The 10402-nt window shown below is 32.8% G+C and overlaps 1 long non-coding RNA gene across 8 annotated transcripts in view; it reads left to right on the forward strand.

Moving 5' to 3' along the window:
• LOC127721345 (uncharacterized) overlaps positions 1–8848 on the forward strand; it is a 34794-nt gene extending 25946 nt beyond the window's left edge. For 6 of the 8 annotated variants that reach the window (XR_007991163.1, XR_007991162.1, XR_007991161.1 and 3 more), the window contains exon 2: positions 8274–8848. This is a non-coding gene — a long non-coding RNA (uncharacterized LOC127721345). Of the gene's footprint in view, positions 1–1722; positions 1852–6101; positions 6231–8273 lie in introns of those variants that run through there. The other 2 variants (XR_007991158.1, XR_007991157.1) reach the window with 2 other exon arrangements.
• The last annotated feature ends 1554 nt before the right edge of the window (positions 8849–10402 follow it).

Here is a 10402-nt window from a genome sequence, read left to right on the forward strand (position 1 = left end):
ATTAGAGGAGTAACGAAGGACCTAAATATCGAAATACGCGTGAACATTTAGAAATAGCTTATTTTGAATAATGGAATGGACTGCTGCAGCCCGTCAGCCCCTAATCAAGGAAAAATTTATACACCAAATTAAAGCTTATTGATAGAGGAATAAACTGAGTATAAACGATATGTGCCGCAATGACCATTAGAGGGGTTACGGAGGACCTAAATGCCAAAATACGCGTGAAAATAAAGAAATAGCCAATTTTGATTAATGAAATGGATATTTTGAATAATGGAATGGACTGCTGCGACCCTTTAACCCCTAATTATAGATATACCTAATACCTCATTCGGAAGCTTATTAAGAGAGAAACAAAAGGTATATAGTCAATATGTTCCGCAACGCATATTAGAGGAGTAACGAAGGACCTAAATATCAAAATACACGTAAACATTAAGAAATAGCTTATTTTGAATAATGGAATGGACTGCTGCAACCCGTCAGCCCCTGATGATGTGGGATTTAGTGGGAAGAGTAGAAAGTGCACTTTCCTGTTTGAGAAATACACTATATAGATAATGAATGAAAAAAATGTATGTGATAATTAAATGACAAATTTTGACATTTTCTCAAAACATTTTTTTTTAAATGTCCTTTAAAACATATGAAAATCATATGTTTTTCATATGTTTACAAACATATGTAAACATATTTTTTAAAAACATATGAAAAGATATGTTTGCTTCCATATGTTTTCATATGTTTCAAAACATATGTTTGGGACAAACATATGAAAAACATATGAAAATCATATGTTTTTCATATGTTTTGAAAACATATGAAAAACATGTGTTGCAATTTTTCCTGTGTACGTTTTGCCCATTTTTCTCTATTCTTTATACGTTTTGCCCATTATTCTCATTTATTTACACTTTTTGCCCATTTTTCTCTATTCTTTATACGTTTTGCCCATTATTCTCATTTATTTACACTTTTTGCCCATTTTCCTGTATTCTTTATACTTTTTGCCCATAATTCTCTTTTCTCTATTCTTTATACGTTTTGCCCATTTTTCTCTATTCTTTATACGTTTTGCCCATTATTCTCTTTTCTTTATACGTTTTGCCCATTATTCTCTATTCTTTATACTTTTTGCCCATTTTTCTCTTTTCTTTGTACTTTTTGCCCATTATTCTCATTTATTTACACTTTTTGCCCATTTTCCTGTATTCTTTATACTTTTTGCCCATTTTTCTCTTTTCTTTACACTTTTTGCCCATTATTCTCATTTCTTTACACTTTTTGCCTATTTTTCTCTATTCTTTATAATTTAGCACCTCGTTATTCTCTATTCTTCATACTGTATGCCCATTATTCTCTATTCTTCATACTGTATGCCCATTATTCTCTAATCTTTATATTTTAGCACTTCTTTATTCTCTATTCTTCATACTGTATGTATGCCCATCTTTCTCTATTCTTTATATTTTTTGCCTATTATTCTCTATTCTGTAAACCCCCATCCACACCCTCAATTCTGGTCTTTGTGATGCAGTCTGCCAAAAAGGGGGATCTACATTTGGGGGACTTTCATTATTTTTTCCTTAACTTTTAGACTATTTTCTCTATTCTTTATATTTTAGCACCCCATTTTCTCTATATTTTTTTTTCCTTTATTCTGCACTATTTGCACATTAAAATTTTCAATGCACTGATGATTTTTCTCCTTACGACTATTTTTTCTATATATTAACAGGATGTAACATAAATTGAAAACTACTGCGACATTTATTATGCAATAATATATATTAAAAACAACGTTTGCGTATGTGAAATGGACGTAAATTAATTGTAGAGCTACAAAAGGTAAACATACATTCATCACATTTATCATCTTTATCACAATAAATCAGATTTATCAAGTTGAGTGGAAGAGATCGATTGATTGTTATAGATTGTCCACAATTTTGTCCAGTGGCCGGATGAATAGGGTGATATAATCCAACTTATAAATGAACATTTTATTGTATTGGTGACGACTTTGATTTTCGGTGAACAAGAAACATATTGGCGGTCGGAATATTGATTTATTTATTTTCGATTTTTGTACACAATTATATCCTACATTTTCTTAGGATGAATGCATGATCATTAATAATAATTTTCAATTTACCCTGGATAAAATTATAATATATTTTTGTTGGTTCCTACTCGGCAAGATAATAATATATAAATATTGATTTTCAGTTCATATTAGGCCAAGATATTCATTTTCGAAATCCTCCTGGTCCCCGTATGAAATACAACGAGCTGCTACAATACACCAGTCATTACAACACTTGATCGAGTTAACCAAGTAACAACAATTGTTTTTTCCTCGAGAGTAAATCCCATTTAATGATACCATTGAAGTTTACAGTAAACCTTACTTGCGATTATTCTGAGCCCCACGATTGAACTATTTATGAGGGGTTTGGATAAGGGGGAAGCAGGGTCGGGGGGGGGGGGGGGGGGGGGGGGGGGGGGGAGTGAGTCAATGGACAGGAACCGTGAGAACTTGGAGGGGAATAACAAATAAGGGTATGCTAGAAATGTTTCTTGGACCGATTTGTGTCTGGGAATAAAGGGGGGGATTGGGAGTAACTTGAGGGGGAGAGAAGTGGAAGAAAGGGAGGAATTGGGAGTAAAGGGGGAAGAGGGAATCAAAGACCCCCTGTCTACACTCTCAGTTTATATTGCCACATGTTTCATCACGTCTATGCTTACCTAACCAAATTCACCCAAAACAAGGTAAGACAAGCATACTAGGTTAAGTACAATGTGGTAAAAATATTCAGTGAACACAATGAACAAAGATATCCAAATATTGTACGCCTGCACATGCGGACATAAATTATACTTTACTAAAGTATTGGACTTTATTTTTCGAATTTGGTATATGGATGTTTACAGATCATTCTATAAAGTATACTAGAGCCAGAAAAAAAGTCTCCTTTTGATAAACTGAATTTTATAGATAAAAGTCCTCTTGACAAATTCACAATATTCTTTGTAAAGTTACACTTGGAATAGAGAAATGTGCTAGTAACATTGCCTCTGGATCTGAATTAGGAAGATTCACCCTTTGTTGTTATATTGCCGCACACTCACTTTTGTACGAAGACCGACTTTTGAATGAAAACTCATCTGATTTACTTAAAGAGTGTCATTCTCTTTCAAAGTCACTTCATGATCAAGGTACATAATCATGGTACTCACAAGTAAATTAGATTAGGTCCGTTAATACTATTAGCCAACTCAAAGATGAATCTAAAAACAAATACAGAGCCTGTGAGAATCTTAGTAGAAATAACTATAAAAATGAATTTGAAAAAAGATACAAAGAAATATATGACGATAAGATATCATCTCTTGATCAAAATTGTAAACTCCTTTTGTTTATACATATAAAAACTGACATAGCCTAATCTTGATACAATAAAACTTATTTGCAAATTTCGGATTAGTGATCATTCCCTCGCTATTGAAACTGGAAGATATATTCCACGCCCTCAAAGACTGTGTAACAAGTGCTAAGTTCTGGACGATGAATCCCATTTCTTTTTATAATGTAAAATAAACATTGATAAAAGACAAGTCTTTTTTAAACGATTTAAAAACCACGCTGAAGTACGTCCATTATTCATTTTTCATTATTCAAAATTAAATAATGAATAATGAAATAGTTCACTATTCACTATTCAATATCAAGTGATGAATAATGAATAATGAAATAGTTTATGTTTCATTATTCAAGTTAAAGCGGTGAATAGTGAAATAAAAATAAAAAAATTGACTGTGACATTTTAGCTATATCCCGTATTTCTAAATTAGTCTTTTTGGTGTTATCTAACAAATATTCAAATTGATATCAGTAAAAATAAATAAAAACACTCTTTAAATTCTAATTTGATTTATTTATCTGGTTCCTAGTTTCGGAGGATAAACTAGGGGGTTTTCCTAACTATTTTTAACAGAAATTCCTTGGTTCAATGTATGGACGACCTGAATACCAAAACATATATTTATAAATTAAAATACTCTACGTAGTCTTTTTTTATTTTCACTGGACCTTTGCTATTCCTCATCCTCTAATTATAGATATAACAAGTCGATTGTTCAGCAATGACCATTAGAGGGGTTACGGAGGACCTAAATGCCAAAATACGCGTGAAAATTAAGAAATAGCCAATTTTGAATAATGAAATGGATATTTTGAATAATGGAATGGACTGCTGCGACCCTTTAGCCCCTAATTATAGATATACCTTATAACGAAGTAACGAAGTAACGAAGGACCTAAATATCGAAATACGCGTGACCCTTTAGCCCCTAATTATAGATATACCTTATAACGAAGTAACGAAGTAACGAAGGACCTAAATATCGAAATACGCGTGAACATTAAGAAATAGCTTATTTTGAATAATGGAATGGACTGCTGCAGCCCGTCAGCCCCTAATCAAGGAAAAATTTATACACCAAATTAAAGCTTATTGATAGAGGAATAAACTGAGTATAAACGATATGTGCCGCAATGACCATTAGAGGGGTTACGGAGGACCTAAATGCCAAAATACGCGTGAAAATAAAGAAATAGCCAATTTTGATTAATGAAATGGATATTTTGAATAATGGAATGGACTGCTGCGACCCTTTAACCCCTAATTATAGATATACCTAATACCTCATTCGGAAGCTTATTAAGAGAGAAACAAAAGGTATATAGTCAATATGTTCCGCAACGCATATTAGAGGAGTAACGAAGGACCTAAATATCAAAATACACGTAAACATTAAGAAATAGCTTATTTTGAATAATGGAATGGACTGCTGCAACCCGTCAGCCCCTGATGATGTGGGATTTAGTGGGAAGAGTAGAAAGTGCACTTTCCTGTTTGAGAAATACACTATATAGATAATGAATGAAAAAAATGTATGTGATAATTAAATGACAAATTTTGACATTTTCTCAAAACATTTTTTTTTAAATGTCCTTTAAAACATATGAAAATCATATGTTTTTCATATGTTTACAAACATATGTAAACATATTTTTTAAAACATATGAAAACATATGTTTGCTTCCATATGTTTTCATATGTTTCAAAACATATGTTTGGGACAAACATATGAAAAACATATGAAAATCATATGTTTTTCATATGTTTTGAAAACATATGAAAAACATGTGTTGCAATTTTTCCTGTGTACGTTTTGCCCATTTTTCTCTATTCTTTATACGTTTTGCCCATTATTCTCATTTATTTACACTTTTTGCCCATTTTTCTCTATTCTTTATACGTTTTGCCCATTATTCTCATTTATTTACACTTTTTGCCCATTTTCCTGTATTCTTTATACTTTTTGCCCATAATTCTCTTTTCTCTATTCTTTATACGTTTTGCCCATTTTTCTCTATTCTTTATACGTTTTGCCCATTATTCTCTTTTCTTTATACGTTTTGCCCATTATTCTCTATTCTTTATACTTTTTGCCCATTTTTCTCTTTTCTTTGTACTTTTTGCCCATTATTCTCATTTATTTACACTTTTTGCCCATTTTCCTGTATTCTTTATACTTTTTGCCCATTTTTCTCTTTTCTTTACACTTTTTGCCCATTATTCTCATTTCTTTACACTTTTTGCCTATTTTTCTCTATTCTTTATAATTTAGCACCTCGTTATTCTCTATTCTTCATACTGTATGCCCATTATTCTCTATTCTTCATACTGTATGCCCATTATTCTCTAATCTTTATATTTTAGCACTTCTTTATTCTCTATTCTTCATACTGTATGTATGCCCATCTTTCTCTATTCTTTATATTTTTTGCCTATTATTCTCTATTCTGTAAACCCCCATCCACACCCTCAATTCTGGTCTTTGTGATGCAGTCTGCCAAAAAGGGGGATCTACATTTGGGGACTTTCATTATTTTTTCCTTAACTTTTAGACTATTTTCTCTATTCTTTATATTTTAGCACCCCATTTTCTCTATATTTTTTTTCCTTTATTCTGCACTATTTGCACATTAAAATTTTCAATGCACTGATGATTTTTCTCCTTACGACTATTTTTTCTATATATTAACAGGATGTAACATAAATTGAAAACTACTGCGACATTTATTATGCAATAATATATATTAAAAACAACGTTTGCGTATGTGAAATGGACGTAAATTAATTGTAGAGCTACAAAAGGTAAACATACATTCATCACATTTATCATCTTTATCACAATAAATCAGATTTATCAAGTTGAGTGGAAGAGATCGATTGATTGTTATAGATTGTCCACAATTTTGTCCAGTGGCCGGATGAATAGGGTGATATAATCCAACTTATAAATGAACATTTTATTGTATTGGTGACGACTTTGATTTTCGGTGAACAAGAAACATATTGGCGGTCGGAATATTGATTTATTTATTTTCGATTTTTGTACACAATTATATCCTACATTTTCTTAGGATGAATGCATGATCATTAATAATAATTTTCAATTTACCCTGGATAAAATTATAATATATTTTTGTTGGTTCCTACTCGGCAAGATAATAATATATAAATATTGATTTTCAGTTCATATTAGGCCAAGATATTCATTTTCGAAATCCTCCTGGTCCCCGTATGAAATACAACGAGCTGCTACAATACACCAGTCATTACAACACTTGATCGAGTTAACCAAGCATCAACAATTGTTTTTTCCTCGAGAGTAAATCCCATTTAATGATACCATTGAAGTTTACAGTAAACCTTACTTGCGATTATTCTGAGCCCCACGATTGAACTATTTATGAGGGGTTTGGATAAGGGGGAAGCAGGGTCGGGGGGGGGGGGGGGGAGTGAGTCAATGGACAGGAACCGTGAGAACTTGGAGGGGAATAACAAATAAGGGTATGCTAGAAATGTTTCTTGGACCGATTTGTGTCTGGGAATAAAGGGGGGGATTGGGAGTAACTTGAGGGGGAGAGAAGTGGAAGAAAGGGAGGAATTGGGAGTAAAGGGGGAAGAGGGAATCAAAGACCCCCTGTCTACACTCTCAGTTTATATTGCCACATGTTTCATCACGTCTATGCTTACCTAACCAAATTCACCCAAAACAAGGTAAGACAAGCATACTAGGTTAAGTACAATGTGGTAAAAATATTCAGTGAACACAATGAACAAAGATATCCAAATATTGTACGCCTGCACATGCGGACATAAATTATACTTTACTAAAGTATTGGACTTTATTTTTCGAATTTGGTATATGGATGTTTACAGATCATTCTATAAAGTATACTAGAGCCAGAAAAAAAGTCTCCTTTTGATAAACTGAATTTTATAGATAAAAGTCCTCTTGACAAATTCACAATATTCTTTGTAAAGTTACACTTGGAATAGAGAAATGTGCTAGTAACATTGCCTCTGGATCTGAATTAGGAAGATTCACCCTTTGTTGTTATATTGCCGCACACTCACTTTTGTACGAAGACCGACTTTTGAATGAAAACTCATCTGATTTACTTAAAGAGTGTCATTCTCTTTCAAAGTCACTTCATGATCAAGGTACATAATCATGGTACTCACAAGTAAATTAGATTAGGTCCGTTAATACTATTAGCCAACTCAAAGATGAATCTAAAAACAAATACAGAGCCTGTGAGAATCTTAGTAGAAATAACTATAAAAATGAATTTGAAAAAAGATACAAAGAAATATATGACGATAAGATATCATCTCTTGATCAAAATTGTAAACTCCTTTTGTTTATACATATAAAAACTGACATAGCCTAATCTTGATACAATAAAACTTATTTGCAAATTTCGGATTAGTGATCATTCCCTCGCTATTGAAACTGGAAGATATATTCCACGCCCTCAAAGACTGTGTAACAAGTGCTAAGTTCTGGACGATGAATCCCATTTCTTTTTATTATGTAAAATAAACATTGATAAAAGACAAGTCTTTTTTAACGATTTATAAAAACCCAATACAAAGATTTTGTTTCTGATAATAAAATACAATATATTCTAAATCCAACTACTAGCCAGCAAGTGAAATCTAGGATAGGGGTCACTTGAGGTCATTAATTGTGTTGTGTGTTCAATATTTTATTCTATTTCTATGTAAATGTCATGATTATACTAGTATTGTAACATGTAATCGTAATTGTTATTATGCGTTTGAACCACTTACGGAGGTAATTTATGCTTTAATAAAAAAGTTATTATTTTTTTATAATTTTTATAGGGTTTTAATATACGATGATCAAGGAAACTCCAATGACAGACTCCATCTAGACCATTGTTTATCGCTAGATTCAGGACGATTAGCGAGTTCGACATATTTTTCGTTATAGACAAATGTCTGTTATTGATTGAAGACTGTACTGCCTTCTATAGTTGCATTTTTGGTAAATTTTGCGAGATGAGAAAGACTCGTCGAAAAGTTGTATCTTTTTTTGTCGTATTTGTGCTGTTGTGTTTTATATGGAGAAATATTTTCAATCGAAAAGAGTTGATAATCCAGGCCGTACAAACTGAGAAGAGAACCTTGACAGATGGTGGTTGCATCGTCTCCGAAGGCCATCTTTGGACAAATAACTCATGCTCGTGTTATCCTAACACCTTCTGTTGTGTTTCAGGACAACTTCATTTTTTTTATGACGCGGCGTGTGATGGAACAGGATAATGATTGGTCGGTGAAAAGGGGGGTTGGGGGTGTGGGCAAGTAGGAGGATTTTTTTCAGAATTGATAATTTATGTCCATCTGTTGCTATGCATGCTGTTTTATTAATTTGAGTACAATAAAAACTGAGTAAAATAGTCTCTTTAATTTTTTCAACATACCGTCATACGGTGTCACAACTCCTCTACAACAAACAAGTCATTTTGGCTTTGAACAGGAGTTTTGATTAAAAAAAAAAGGCAGGATGAGACACTTTGCCAAAAAAAAAAGTCAGGATGACAATTTAGGTAAAAAAAGTCAGGATAAACTAATAAAAAAAAAGGCAGGACCGAATAGGGTGAAAAATAAAAAGGCAGGACAGAGATTACAACTAGAAAAAAATGCAGGACACAATTTTCCATCCTAGCCCCCCCCCCCCCCCCCCCCCATAAAAATCAAATGGTAGCTCCCTTAACCTTAAAAGTCCTGCGACTCTTTTCACAAAAAATCTTACGATTAAACTGATCGTATGTTATACTGAAATGTGTATGATCAACGAGTATTTTTACTCTTAGGATTTTTTGTGAAAAGATCCGCTGGGCGACTTCTCACAATAAGACACGCCTTTGTGAATTCTAAAAGGCGTGTTTCAATCATACCGTTTGCTTTCAACGTTTTTTATCGGATACTTTTTTTTACTTTCAATGCTGAAGCACAAACATATATTATATGATAGAACTCAGCATTGATATATAGTAAACTTAAAAAAATGATAAAAAAACATTGAAAGCAAACGATGTTGACCTACGAAGTCTCATATTATAGGACTAAAGGGTAAATTTGTTAGTTGTCTTATTTCTTGAATATGAAAATAAGATGTGGTATGATTGTCAATGAGACAACTCTCCACCAGAGACCAAATGACGTAAGAGTTAAAACCATAAAATTACAGTGGTGGATCCAGAACTTTTTAAAAGGGGGGGGCCACAGACTGCCATAAGAGGGGTCCCGCTACAGTCATGCTTCAGTGGTTCCTTATATAATCAATCAAATTTTTCCCACGAAACGGGGGACCGGGTCCCCCAGGATCCGCCTATGGAAAAGCAGACAAACGAATATGCTCGGGGTTTCAAGATCTACCTTAGTTAGCTCATCAGATGAATTTTACCAATTTTTTTTTTAATTTTTGCCTTTTATCTAAAAAAACTAGAACAGATTTAGAAAAACTATATGCAGAAAAATGATCAGCAAAACAAGATCTACAACATAGGGTTAACATACATTTTTGTTTATCATCTTAAAAACTGCTTTAAAATACAGAAAATCTGACAGAGGCAAACATGTTCAGAATGTTGAGATCTACCGACTGTCAGTGTACATCAAATCGCTCAGACGACTTATAGGAGTTATCGCCCTTAAACGACGAATTTTGCCATTGTATGAAAAACAATGATCAGCAAGACAAATAATCCAACATGGCCGAAATCGTCAGTCGACTCCTTTTAGATTACTTGTCCTTAAATGACGATTTTACCATTGTTTTTTAGTTTTGCCTATTACATGTATCTTGAAAACAATAATAGATAGATAGCAAAAATGGCCAGCAAGACAAGATTTACAAATATGACAACATATCTGAAATTTTTAATCATTTTCTGATAGAAGTTATTGCCCTTTTTTAATAATTTATATCATTTTGTTTTGCGTTCTTG

Source organism: Mytilus californianus, unplaced genomic scaffold (genome assembly GCF_021869535.1).
Source record: "Mytilus californianus isolate M0D057914Y unplaced genomic scaffold, xbMytCali1.0.p SCAF_12, whole genome shotgun sequence".
In the NCBI taxonomy this organism is placed as follows: domain Eukaryota; kingdom Metazoa; phylum Mollusca; class Bivalvia; order Mytilida; family Mytilidae; genus Mytilus; species Mytilus californianus.